This window comes from Oculina patagonica, chromosome 2 (genome assembly GCF_052425735.1).
Source record: "Oculina patagonica isolate OP01 chromosome 2, crgOcupat, whole genome shotgun sequence".
Classification (NCBI taxonomy): Eukaryota; Metazoa; Cnidaria; class Anthozoa; order Scleractinia; family Oculinidae; genus Oculina; species Oculina patagonica.
The window spans coordinates 9,109,108-9,123,602 of NC_135759.1; positions in this window are offsets into that span (position 1 = coordinate 9,109,108).

Genomic DNA, 14,495 nt, shown 5'->3' on the forward strand with positions numbered 1-14,495 from the left:
TACTGTAACACTTCGCCTGACATGCTTTAGAATGAAGTTAATACGATGGTCTCAATGGGGTGGTTGCTCTGACGGTTGACGGTTAATTTTAGGGCTTTTGACGGTTGACGGTTATCGAAAGGAAATTTCTCCCATGAGTTGAAGTTAATATTAACATTTGTATTTTTTAATTAATACATACCTTTGTGTTCTAAACGTTTTTTTTTTTTTGGTCTTGCAGCACTGAAATCAAGGAAAATTTTAACAATACTCCAAGACTTAACCCTCGGACGTACAATCAAACTCAACCCCCAACCGTCGTACAAGGGGGTAGGGAGGGGGGAGGGGGTTGGGTGGATGGAACCCCTCCCCAGAGTTTTCGTTTTATTAAGGCACAGCGAAATTATTTTGCACTGTGTAGAAAGCCCTTAGCTTACTCTACATGATGACATAATTTTTGTTGGCTGTGACGTCAATAGAGCCGCCATCTTGGATCCGCCATCTTTGATTTCACCACTTTCTTAGAAAGTCAGAAAATAACAAAAATTAAGTAGTAAATAATAAAGATGGTAGATCGAATCGAACCCATGGCCTCCCAGAATACCGGTTGGGCGCTCTTACCAACTGAGCTACGTGAGACTCGCTGTGAGCTAGGCCATTTTCTAGGTTGATAAGTGACACGCGTCCTGCATACTGCTAGGATCAGCAATGTCGAAACCATCAAATTTGTAGTAAATAATAAAAGATGGTAGATGTTAAGCTCGGTGATAAATAGTGAAGAAATTATTTTACATGACACGAGCGTGGGACAAAGAAAGAGTCTCACGTAGCTCAGTTGGTTAGAGCGTCCAACCGGTATTCTGGGAGGCCATGGGTTCGATTACCGTCGGGGACTCAGATTATTTCTTTGTCCCACGCTCGTGTCATGTAGAATAATTTCTTCACTATTTATCACCGAGCTTAAAATCTACCATCTTTTATTATTTACTACAAATTTGATGGTTTCGACATTGCTGATCCTAGCAGTATGCAGGACGCGTGTCACTTATCAACCTAGAAAATGGCCTAGCTCACAGCGAGTCTCACGTAGCTCAGTTGGTAAGAGCGCCCAACCGGTATTCTGGGAGGCCATGGGTTCGATTCCCGTCGGGGACTCAGATTCTTTGTCCCACGCTCGTGTCATGTAGAATAATTTCTTCAAAATCATGCCAGAATCCTTATGGAATGTAAAAATAAACAAATTGTGCAATTCTGTTTCAAAAAACTGGAAAAATAAAAAAAAATGTTAAAATTGACTGTTTTTGGCCAGACCTGCTTGTTGTTATGACGTTGCCATGGCAACATCAAATATCATGGACACATGATTGACATATCAAAATTGCCGCAAGGGATAACTAAACAGCTACTAAAAGTTTCAGCATTGTAGAGTAAATCCTCTTTTCAAAATTTTGAAAAAACCTTACGGGGGACCCCCCACCCCCCTTGTACGTCCGAGGGTTAATTATAATATTATAATTATTTTTATCAACACAGTAATTAATTAATAAAATATTAATATTTTGACACCGGAAATACTTCAAATGGAAAGACCTTAAAGTGAGTTATATTTCGCATTCTTTGAGAGCCAAACGTCCGAAGTGAGCAGCTGAACTGGCATGAAATTTGAAAGACCTTGAAACCGGGTTTTGCGGTTAACGGTAAAAATTACGCTTTTTTGACGACTGACGGCTAAATTTTAGACCGTTTGACCAAAACGGTTTACCCCATTGAGACCCTCTAATACGTCTGAAACTTGAAAAACATAGTTTGCGGTAGACAGACAAAACGGTAAATAAAGAGTCGGAGTTTATCAACTGTAGTGTTACATGTTACCCGAGAAGAGGAGGGGGACTCGAGAAATAAAATGAAAACAGACGGGTCCGACGAAACAGTGAATTAACACCCCGAAATAAACCTGCAATGAATTTAAACCCGAAATATCGCCGAATTTTTAACCCCACCTCCAATCCCTCAAAAATATCAGATAGAGCAGTTTTTATTCGCGTGTCGTTAAACCAAAACCGAACAGGCTGGCCAATCACAGAAGGCACAGACAATTCACTGAACCAATCAAAACTCGAAGCAGACACACGTCGCCCGTACGAAGCGCGGAAAAACATGTGTGAGCGAGCCATGATTGGTTTTGGTTTTTCTTCAGATTTGTTAAAAAAGTGGCGCTAGTTTATTAGCAAAACCAATACATATGGGTTATTGGCCAAGCGTGAGGTCAAGATGGCAGGATATTGGCCAAGTTCTTTTTTTGCGTGTTTATGGACCGAGACGAAGTCGAGGTCCATAAACACGCAAAAAAAGATCGAACGAGGCCAATATCCTGCCATCTTGACCGAACAAGCTTGGTCAATAAAGGATTTATTATATGACTTTTTTCGAGTACTGAAAAGGAAGCCAGTTGCATGCACATTCAATGGCGCACGCTAAAATCATTTCATTGGTTTAAAAGTTTAATGACTGACTGTCAAATTCTTGAATGAATCGAGACGAAGTAAAACGACGCGACAACAGCGAAATTTACCTCTTTTTAACCCTCAAAAGGATACTAAAATTGCAAATCGACGTTGAGTTTGAAGCCTTAAAACAAGAATGTCCATTCTATCTGGCCGCCAGCTTTTGATTATTGGACGTTTTGCAGAGTATTTGCTCGCTTCTGGCGCTTTAGTGGTGCAAACCTGCCGTCACGGTGACACGAGCTGAATATTGAAATTGTGATTGTTGAAAGCGTTCAGGACTTATAAATTCACGGGAAGAGCTTGAACTTTCCCACATCATTGATTTAAATGTTCGACACGACCTTATTCGACGTGAGCGTTAGAGGCTTCGGTGAGAAGATGTTTTAAAAGCTTACAGTGCCTGAATGGTTCGCCGTGCCGACCGCTTTCTCCATCAAGATTTACACAAACGACAAGTTTGCCGAATTGTTTATTCTTCAGGTATGTCACTGACTTCTCTCCCTTTTCCGCCAAACAAAACCGATATCATGTCTTCAAGTCGCTTTGCGTTTTAATTTTTGTATTTAAGCTAATAGCTGGTTGTTGTGGCAAATAAAATTCACGAAACTCGTTAACATTTGCTGTTTAATTAGTTTGTTCTCGTTCGCTTCAAGACCTATTTCTTTGTAATTGGACTCTCTTTCGCTAGAAACAGGCAGAAAGTATTTGTTTTGTTTCGGTAAATGGTTTCATAGCTCAAGTTTACGACGGAAAAGCTTTTTGTAGTAGCGTCGACGGAACTGAAAAGTTGTTTCGCTTGCGGGAACACAGCGGGCGATCCCGAGCGGTCAAGATGGCTCCATCTTGACCGCTCGGGTAGCCAATCAGAGCACGGGATTCGTTTCATCTTGACCGCTCACGGAGCTAGTCATATAATAAAATCAAATATTACTTTCGACACTCAAATGGCAATTGCAAGCGCTCTATCACTGAAACCATTGTGAAAATTGCTATTACGCCTTACCCTCCATCGACATACCCTTCCCATCATGGATGACCCTTATGGTGCGTACGAGTTTTTCGGACATCATTGTGACATCATTGAGTATAAATCAAAGTAGTCAGTATTCATCAGGGGGGGAGGAAACTTCCTTTGTTACACGACTGAAAAAATAGTCATACTGGTGCCGGGCAACTGAGACTGCGCAGTAGCTTTCGAATGGTTGCTAAGGGCGTAGTGAATAGCTTGACAAAGTTCATTGTTTAGTTCGCATGTTTTGGTCTTGACCGTGCACAAAATACAATAGCTATTTGCATTAATTTTATTTGCTCCTTTGAAGTTTGCCGGGCATCAAAACAACAAACGTACAGGGATAACGGTGACCATTCTGGCAAAGTAAGGCTTGCGAATTATACTTATTTAAATAACTCCAATGATTCTGAAATGATTTACCATTTTTTAGTTGTTAAATGTCAACAGTGACACATTTTTCGCTTGTTGTTTCACGCCGCCAAAACATTCTCAGTGACGTGAAATATCAGGTGAGAAATTTTGCTGAAAATGCAAAAAACATCTCAGCGGCGTGAAAAATCAAACGCAAAAACCGCCACTATCCGCATTTCACATGCATGCAACGGTTTGATTAACAAAGACTTTAACCGTTTCCCGGCACCGCTATGTCGTCAAAGAAAAGTGCCGACTTTCTTCCCCTTCCCCCCTGGTATTCATCGATCAGACGCTAGGTAGTGCTAAAACATGCAATGAGGCCGTTTCCTCTCGCGACGGGTAAAATTAGGCTACCTTCCGCCACGGCTTTATCGCGTCAGCAGAAGAATGACCAAAAAACGTCTGCGACCAGGGTAACGATATGTAGGGAGATATGTTGGTCACACAAGTTACCACAAGTACTACAAAAACTCTACTAAGCTCCTTCGTGGGTAGTGGCTTATTTATCTTTATTTTGCAAGACCCTAAGAAGGGACGGGGAGTTGAAATGGTGTCTTACTAGAGAGCATCTTCTGAGACCCAGGGACAGTTAGTATGGCGAGGTAAGTCGAAACTGCGGGAAAAATTGGCAAGGAAACGATTGGAGCGAAAGCGAGGGGAGGGAATAATTGAGATCGCAAATCGCAAATTAAATCGGCAATTGAAATGAAAGAAGGATAATGAAGAGACTTTTAATTTATATACAGCTATTTCAAGAAAGGTTGTCGGAAAAAGCGCCAATCCCGAAAGGTAATCTCGGATATGATAAAAAACACTGTTCCCGACACTGCAGCTGTCGAACCTACTTTTGTTGCTTTCATATGGCGTCCCGTGCCATTTTTTCAGATTTCACCTAAATACTGAAGTCAAGGAACACTGAAAACCCTTTTGTTATTGTCGCGAACGCTTTTTTTTTCCCGCCAACCTTTCTCTAGATAGCCAAAAGGGTATTGCGGGTAGTTTTAAGTTCGCTGTTCCTTGACTTCAATATTTCAGGGGATTTGGAGGGATGCTTTGAACCTTTTTAAAATATGGTTAACATTTTCGAATTTTTATTAAAGATGTATAAATAACTTTCTTTTTAAAAGTTCTTTTAATTGTTTCTTTCAGGCTTAGTATTTTTAGTTAACTTTTTATGAGAACGTAATCAATTAGATCAAATTTCGAAGAACTGCATCAACAATAACCGGTATGCAATGCATACCAAGGCGAGGACGTTCCAGTAAAGCAAGACAGTATGTTAAAAATTCCAGACAAAGAACTGAGAAGAGACCTTTCGGGCTTCGTTTTTTTGTTGTTCTATTTCAGACTGTGACATCACTCTTGAGAATCACTCCTTTCAAATTCGGAAAAATTCTCTTGGTATTCAGATAGTTAAAAACAAGTTCTCTTTAAATAGGCGATTTACACTGACAAAGCCAAAAATGTCTGAGTAAAAATGCGAATCCAAAACATGTGTGATTTACAGCAAGGAGCCCAAATGTGTGACCACTTTTAATTAATTCACATTCTTTCGTGCAAGGAAAATTGTTAGTACATTAAAAGTGGTCACCCTTTTGGGCTCCTCACTGTAAGTCGAAAGTTGAGACACTGAGACATTTGCTATAAAAGGGGGGAAAATGGGTTTGTCAGGCAAATAAAATTTTGAAGTACAGTACTTTAGTAGTTGAGAAAGAAGATCCACATAACACCTGTGAAGTAATGACTTTTTTCACAGGTGTTATTTGTTTATATAACCCTTTTTTACCAATAAAACGTAAAAAATCGCCCTTTCTTCTCGAAGCGCCAAAAGCCGCGAGCGGCAGAATGTCAATTGAACATTTGTGTTTACTAAGTACATGACTTTCAGCGAGACCTCCTCAGCCGCGAACAAAGCAAGACAGTTTGACAAGTTTGTTGAGCAACAAATTAAGCGAATGCCTCAAATGACGGACCCACTTCGTAAAGTTGTCCGTAATATACTGGATGAGCCCATCCCTCTTGAAGTGCAAGAGCGTTTACTAAAAAATGAATTTGATTCCTTTTTACCACACGAAAATCGGGTGGTAACAAATTATCAGAATGAGATTTTAAACCTTCTTGGTGCCGCAGAATACGAGGGGGAGGAGGAGAATGGGCGTCGTTTTATTCGATGGCGCTTTATTAGAGGTCTGGAAAAAGACCTTATACCAAACTTTATGGAAAATATTCGAGGAAAGGTAAACACAGCGTTTTATATCAGGCATGTTTACTCGTATCGGTTGCGCAACATTGATAATGACACGGTCATTGTCTACTACATTAACCACGGCTCACCTTCAATTAATAAGCTTTCTGCAGCGGGAAAATGGTTGAGCGAACAGGAGACAAAACGCCTGGCTCCTGGCAATATCCAAAGACCCTCTACAAAGTGTAAGTTTGTGAGCTTTTTTAATGTTGATGTAAAGGTTGTGCTTGACCGACAACCGCTGTTAGGCACAGGCCCCTTACCATACTGGCTGCGCAACCTTGCATATGGCCCGTCAATGGTTGCGCTGGATACCTATCGAGATAATTTGTGTCTATGGCGTTGTATTGCTGTGCACCGAGGAGCGCTTCCTCATCGAAGCACAGAAGCAGCCCGTCGTCTCGCAAAGAGTTTCTTCAAACTCGAAACTGTGCCGATCGACTGTCCGAAAACATCTCTTGATGAATTAGATAAAGTTGAAAGGCATCTGAATCAGGGTGCCGCTTTCTCTGATTGGCTCGGCATCCGAGTTTATGAGCCTGTGCGGATAAAAGATGAGGAAGTCGTATGGCACCTAAAAAGAAACCCTCCAGTTTTGCTAAAGAACATTCTGACAATCGGCACTTTCGAAGGGCACGCGTTTGTCATTAAGGATATTGAAAGGTTAGCCAAAACGTATGCATGCGCCCATTGCAACGCGAGATTTACAAAAGCTTTTAACCTTAAACGGCATGCCCAAACTTGCAGCCAAGGAAAAACAATAATCGATTGCCCGGGGAAAGAGGTGGAAGCCCCTCAGACAAGCTTTGAGAAGGCTTTCTATCCGAGCCATCAAGCTTCCAAAGAATCGCTTCGGTGGCTTGAAAAAGAAGCTAAGCGGCGGAAAGTTCACATACACCACGCAATGTGCGGGCATGGTGGCGAGCGTTGGGTTGAGCGCGCACCTGTCGACGGGTACGACCCTGTGACAAAGACTGTATTTCAATACCACGGCTGCCACTGGCACGGGTGTCTAAAATGTTACCCACAAGATCGTGACAAAATCATTGACCGTGGTCAGACACGTCAAGACAGGTTTTTAGCCACAATGAAACGCACAGGATTGCTACGACTGGCCGGTTACCGGGTGATCGAGGCTTGGGCGTGCGAGGCTGGGAAAAGCTTTGTTGATACACCGTGGGCCCAAACAAAAAGCTACCCGCACGCGATCTTGTACGATTTCGAGTCGTATGGCGACAATAATCAGCGAAAGGAACCGACGCCAACGCTCACGATCGAAAACGCGCACGTGCCAATCTCGGTAAGCATCGGTGACACCCTTGAAAGAGAGCCCACCCACATCTGTGAAAGAGACCCCGCGGAGCTGGTCCGCAAGTTTAATGAAGAGCTGGAGAGACGCGGAAAAAACATCCGGGATCAAGTAAGAGCAGAGTTTATGCCAGAAGACGTTGGCCTGCTTCCAAAAGCGCAGCGACAAAAAAATCGAGGAATGGTGCAACCAAGTTCCTGTAGTTGGGTTCAACTCTGGCAGTTACGATCTGAATCTGATCAAAAACAACTTCGCAGAATGTCTTGCTGACACAACGGGCAAAGTCAGAGTGGCAAAAAATGGTAACAAAATCATGTTCTTGCTCACTCAGGGCTTTCGTTTCCTTGACATTATCAACTACCTTGGGCCGGGAACAAGCTATGAAAAGTGGGTTAAGGCTTATGAATGCGAGGCAAAGAAATCGTGGTTTCCTTACGAGTGGTTTGACTCCCCCGAAAAGCTTGACTACCCTGGGCTTCCTGACTACCCAGCGTGGTTTTCGAAGTTGAAAGGGCAATTCGTGCTTACAAGAGAGGAGTGGGAGGGGTGTAAGCGCACATTTGCGGAAAAGGGCATGCGCACCTTTGCAGACTGGCTGCGCTATTACAACAATCTTGACGTGTCTCCTGGCCTGGAAGCTCTTGAAAAGATGAAAGCTTTTTACACTGAAAAGAGGATCGACATTCTTAAAGACGCAGTCAGTATCCCCGGGGTTAGCTTAGATTACCTGCTCAGAGGATCTGTTGAAAGAGGGGCTGAACTTTTCTCTCCTTGCAAAGAAGCGTACGAAATGCTGAAAGGGGCTGTTGTTGGAGGGCCAAGCATAGTATTTACAAGGTACCACGAAGCTGGCGTCACAAAGATCAGAGATCACCAGTACTCCGCTCCGCATCTTTGCGAAAACATTGTCGGCTACGATGCAAATGCCCTTTATCTGTCAACAATGTTAGAAAACATGCCCTGCGGAAAGGAAGAAGTCCACCAATTTTCAGGAGTTGAAGAAGCGGAGGCGAAGTTACTTACGCAAAATCTGAAAGGAGAAAATCCTTCTTACATACGCGAACGCGCTGCGCACGGGGACCCAAGAGGTCCCTGGTTTGGATTTGCTGAAGTTGACGTTGAGATTCCAAAAAAATTGTGGAAAAAGTTTGAAGAGATGCCGCCATTCTTTTACAACAAAGAGGTTCCAGGCGAAGCTGTTCCACAACACATGTATGAATACTTGAAAAAACAAAACAAAAAGAAATCGTGGAGATGGTAAAAAGCTCGTTGGTGCCCTTTCTGCCGCTGGTATGTGGAACACGGGGCAGAGATAACGGCGGTTCACCGAAAGATTGACTACCAACCGAAAAAGATCTTCCCCTGGTTTGTGGAACAAGTGACAGAGGCGCGTAGAACAGGCGATGTTGATAAGAGCAAGGCCTTGCTGGCTGACGTGTTTAAGCTGTTAGGAAAGAGTGCTTACGGGAAGCTGATCGAGGCTCTAGAAAGGCAAACAAACGTAATTTATACAAAAGACGAAAAAGTGGTTGACCGAGCCCTGCGAAGTGCGTATTTTAGTGACTTGGATGAAATTGGGCAAGCGTACGAGTTGGAAAGCAGCAAGCCCCGGATAACTATTAGCAGGCCTTTTCAAGTCGGGATCGTGGTTTACCAGTTGGCAAAGCTGCGCATGCTCAAGTTTTACTACGACTTTTTAAACAAGTACTTTGATAGAATGGACTTTGAGCTCATTCAGATGGACACGGACAGCTGTTACATGGCCATTTCTGCTTCGAAGCTTGAGGACATCGTAAAACCTGAGCTAAAACAAGAATTCGAGGCCCAAAAAACAATGGCTGGCTTGGGGCAAGTGGAGCGGCCGCACCCCTGGTCTCTTTAAGCTTGAGTGTACGGGCAGCCGGATGATTGCGCTCTGCTCAAAGTGTTATTTCATCGAGGAATAGCGCTCAGAGGGTGAAAAAAGAAGTTCAGCACCAAGGGGATGTCAAAGACGCAAAACGAAGTAACTTGGCAGCGTTTCAAGGCAGCTCTTGAAGGCAGCGTTCATAAAGCGAATAACAGAGGCTTCCGTATGAAGGAAGGAAAAATGGTGACTTACGAGCAAGAAAAACTGGGTTTGAGCGCCTATTACGACAAACGTTGGGTGCTTGACGATGGAATACATACCGAACCGATTGAATATCACCTTTAGCTGGCATTGACTGGTGGAAGGGCGGTATCAGGAGGTACGACGAGCAGCTCCTTGCGCACAAAGCCGCGCTTGGGGCCGTCTTGCAAGTAATACAAAACAGCTTCGTTCGGTTTCATTACAGCTCTTTCAAGCGAAAAGACTTTCAAAGACCAGATTGGATCAGTGGCGCGTTTTCCGCCACATTCTAACTCACCCGGCTGGTACAAATATCTTACATTTACGGAGGAGGGGAGCTTTTTTTCGCTCTTACCAACAGGCCTCAAATAAGGAGTCGACGGCTTTGTAGCAATGGCTTTCACTTTAATTGCTTCTGATGGTTTTTTGCCAGTTAGCCTTGTGACTTCGTTGTTCAGAGCGGCAACAACTTCTTGAAGCCGTTTCACCCAAGCAGTAGAACGCTGGCCAGATGGCAGGGTCAACCCGACACCGTACTGATAACCAAACAGGCGCTCTCCCAGTGTGCGGTTGAAACGTTCAACAATAGCTTGATCTCTGTGAATGTTAACACGCCCGCGTCTAATATAGGTTTTGTGATTTTCCATTTCTTTGGTAACAGCTCCCATGAATTCGCGACCAGGGTCAACTTGAAGCATCTGTGGCCATTTTAGTGAACTTCGCCTGTAAATTGTCTGAAAACCTTTTGCAACCTCAGTTGAATCTTTGGAGGTCAAAGGCTCGGCCTCTTTGTAACGGCTGGCAACGTCAACAACAGTCAGAGCGTATTTGTAAACTTTTCGCCCACGTGGCAGTTTGTCGTGTGGCAGAAAAAGAAGGTCCGCCTGGTGGACCGCGTTAGGAGTAGAAACATCGAATTTTGGGCGAGGAACGTATCGTGGTGCCGGAAGGTAGATCTGCCAAAGGGCCTGCTTAACTAGCCACTTTTTTGCGGCATCTTCGGAAACCTTGGCAGCCTCGGCTAATTTTTTTTATCGCGGCAATTCCTTTCCAGTAGCCCTGGGGGCTGTAGTACACTTTCGAGATCTTTGCGTCCATGCGTATACAAGAAAAAAAGAAAAGTTTAAAGAAACCGGAAGGCAGCGTACCCAAAGGCAAGCGCGCCAGCGCCAACAAACACCAGTTCACCTTGTTTCTGCTGCTCGCTTGGCTTATAAAAATCAGAAAACTTTGGCTCTTTTGGAGGAATCATTTGCTTGTCAGGATGTGCCTGGTTGTAGAGTTTGAAAGCGTAGTCAGTGTTCGTGAAGTTTTGTTTGGCCTGCTCTTTTATTTCCGCGTTGGTTTGTATCCAGTCGAGAAGCTTCGTGCGGTCGCGAGAGTATTTTGCAAAAGCCGCCTGGTAAGCCTCGAGAGCTTTGTCGTGTCTTTCTTTTTCTTTCAAAGCGGCGTCATCTCCGCCACCCAAAGCTCGAGCAAGATAGTTGCTGCCAATGAAAGCAGCAGCGTTCAAGATAGCTCCGCCAGCCATAATCGCGATGCTTGCCATAGTAGAACTTTGTTATTATATTATGCTAATTTTTTTTAATTGGTGGGGAGGATTTTTTGGTCCTCGAGATATTGTTTAAGTGCAATGCTGCCTGTCATGACGGCCGTGAACTTTAGGTAGTTCATAAAAATGCTGCTTGGGTCGGATGTGAAGTTTTCTTTCACAACTTTTTTGGCAGCCCAGCCGATTCCGGCGGCGAGACCTGTAATGGTGGCGGCATCCATGAGTGTTTTCACGAGCTTGTTGTCGGACATGACAGTTCAGTATAAAATAAGAAAAAAAATCTTTAATTGAAAATTTTTTAATCCATCGACCGGATTCCTCTTTTTGGTTGTGGGATTTTCGATGGCTGTTCCGAAAACGCGGAGTGCGGAGTGCGGAGTGCGGAGTCCGAAAATGCGGAGTCCGAAAAAAAATAAAAATAAATAAAAAATAAAAATAAAATAAAAAAAGTGTGATAAAAAAATTAAAATAAAATGAAAAATATATAAATATTAAACTAAATATTAAAAAAATAATACACATTTTTGCACATCTTCGCCCGAAGCAGTGAAGCGGATCGTTCAGACGCGGCCATTTCTTTCTTCAAAAATGACTGCAGTTCACGTTTCACGAAATATTAACAAACAGTATTTCCAATTTTTTGGAATCACTACTCGTAAACTTCAAATAACTTTAGTTTCTTTTTTACCAAAGAGCCTAAAGCCATGTTGCTTCGCCTGGCTTTCCACGAATACACAGTAAACTCTCTAAAAGAACCAACAGCAACGTGGCACTTTTCAACTCCGCCTTTTATGCTAGACGAAGTTCAAATTAAAGAAAAATGTACAACAACGATACGCTACTCCGCAGCACTTAATAAAAAAGCAAAAAATAAATAAATAAAAATTTCCCCAAAAGTCATTTAACCGCCTTTGTGCCGTGGATATCTACATCCATCTGTGGACATGTCATTTTTGGTTGAAATCATGTTTTCAGTGCAAGAATACTAATTCTTTTGATTGTAAGTTCTTTTCGCTGAGAACTCGGAACCTGGGAACCGTTTATTTCAGGTGTCATGGAAACACGTCTGTGTCAAGGACAATCGTGATAACTGGTAATGGTTATGTCAAGCTTGCAATAGCTTTTGCTTTTCACTACAAATGACACATCTGTTGCTGAAAAGTAACATTGTATATTTTGATACGGGTTAGATGTACACTGTCTCGGTTCGTTGTTTACACAAAAAACGCTTTCATTCTCGTGTGTTTCCATACATAGTGCATGGAAAATTCCCTAACTATGAACAAAAAGACAAACAATAACGGCAACTTATTGTCTGGAGATATAAATGTCTTAAGTAAAAAACGCAACCGTTTAACGCGGCTAACTGTTTCTTGTCAACAACAATCAATTGTCGCAAGTTAAACATGCTACTGATAAGAAAGAAACAGGAAATATCCACTTCATACATTATCCCTTCCACTTAGTGCACAGAAATGGTAAATTGTACATAAAGCTGGCAATGCAGGCATTCTCTTACAACTTAAATTGAAAATAACGTACACATATGTGTGATACCTCACAAGTCTATCTTTTCAAAAAAATCAAAACTGCTCCTAATTTAAGTGAACAGAGTGAAATTTGAACGTTGTCAAAGTCTTGAAAACTAGCGCCTTGAAGGCAAGGTGCAATTTAACACAACAGAGTCACGACAAGTAATCGACAGTTTATGGCAAAAAAATGTCCATATCCATCACAAGACGAAACTTCTGCTCCTCGGTGAGCTGGCTCGCTATCTCTGTCAAATCCACCATATTTGGTGTAAAGTAGGGATGGCGGCTGATGACGCACGAAGTACGTGTGTGGTAATAATGCGGCTTCTCTTTCTTCACGGTGTACAGGAAGGGCTGTAAAGGGCTCCCGGTTGGATATCGATAGCGTTCCATGTGTTTTAGAATTAGGTTTTCGGGAGCTGCAGCTTGCTTTGAAATTTCCCCCCCCACATCCTGCACATTTACGGATATTTCCATGCCGGAACTCCAGCAGGAATGGATTTCTGTTGTGGTAGGGCTGTGAAAACACAGAAGGTTGTTGGTTAACCTGCTGTGATCTCATTAATTTGGCGCGGCGGTTGACCTCTTCTATCTGCCAAGTGGACCAACTGTCTTTCCGTGGACCTGCTACCTGCTGTTGTGGCCCTGGTGTTAGCTGCCACGGATCTTTTGCCTGCTGGAGTGGATCTGCTACCTGCTGTTGTGGCCCTGGTGTTAGCTGCCACGGATCTATTGCCTGCTGGAGTGGATCTGCAGCCTGCTGTAGTGGCCCTGGTGTTAGCTGCCACGGATCTATTGCCTGCTGGAGTGGATCTGCAGCCTGCTGTAGTGGCCCTGGTGTTAGCTGCCATGGATCTATTGCCTGCAGGAGTGGACCTGCTGCCTGCCGCTGTGGCCATAGCACATGCTGTTGCAGCTTTGCCTGCGCTCCGTGTGGCTGCTTGTGAACTTGCATCTGCTGCTGTTGCTGTTGCAACGTTTGGTGGTTGAGCTGTGTCTTTTGCTGTGACGTGGAGGTTGAGGCCGTCACTACAGTGGATGTCTGAGTTGTTGTTGCCTTGGCCCTTCGGGGTGGTCTCTCACCCTTTCGTCCCCTTCCACGTGGCATATCCGCTGTTACGAGGTTTGAAAAATTGATAGCATTGCTTCCTTGAGTGCGTCTGAGCTTTTTAAGCCAGTTGTAGAACTTTGGCTGTACCTTCTGGTGCTCCGCATAGACGATGGCGTGTGAGCAAATCGACAGAATTTTGTTGTTTGCACAGTTGCAAGCGATTCGGCCCGTGCTGTACGCGTTTACGATGTGTGGGTTTCGTGCGTCTGACATGCTTGGAATGAGAATTGATCCTTCCGAGTTTGGAATAGGGATGACTTGTCCTGGATCCTGGAGAATCATTTCCGCTTTCTGGGTCATTCCTGTTATGGTGGAAAGGGGAATCCAGTCAATTCCTTCCTGTAGTAGACGGTCAAGAACTGGGTTCCTTGCGCTCTCTGCAGGCTGCGGCCTTTGTGTTAAGCTGCTGTCGCGTGTTTCTGATATCTTCGTGTCGTGAACTTTCTGCAAAGCCTTTTTTCGCTGATTCGATGTCATTTTGACCCAGTCATCGGGGGAAGTGATGATGTGATTAAAGGCCTCCCGCACACGGTAGGGCCCTTGGCCGATTACTGCCATTTCAAGGTCGTTTTCCTGACGTTGTACCAGCTTCTGAAGTGATTGGACGAACTCGAATTCACTGACGCGTGACTTACGCGTGTCTTCGTGAATGAAATCTTGAACAACTTTATTATTCCCTTCAGATAGGTTCGTCGTGAAACGTGCTGGTGGTCTCCCTAGACCGGCCTGCTCTCTAGCACTAGCG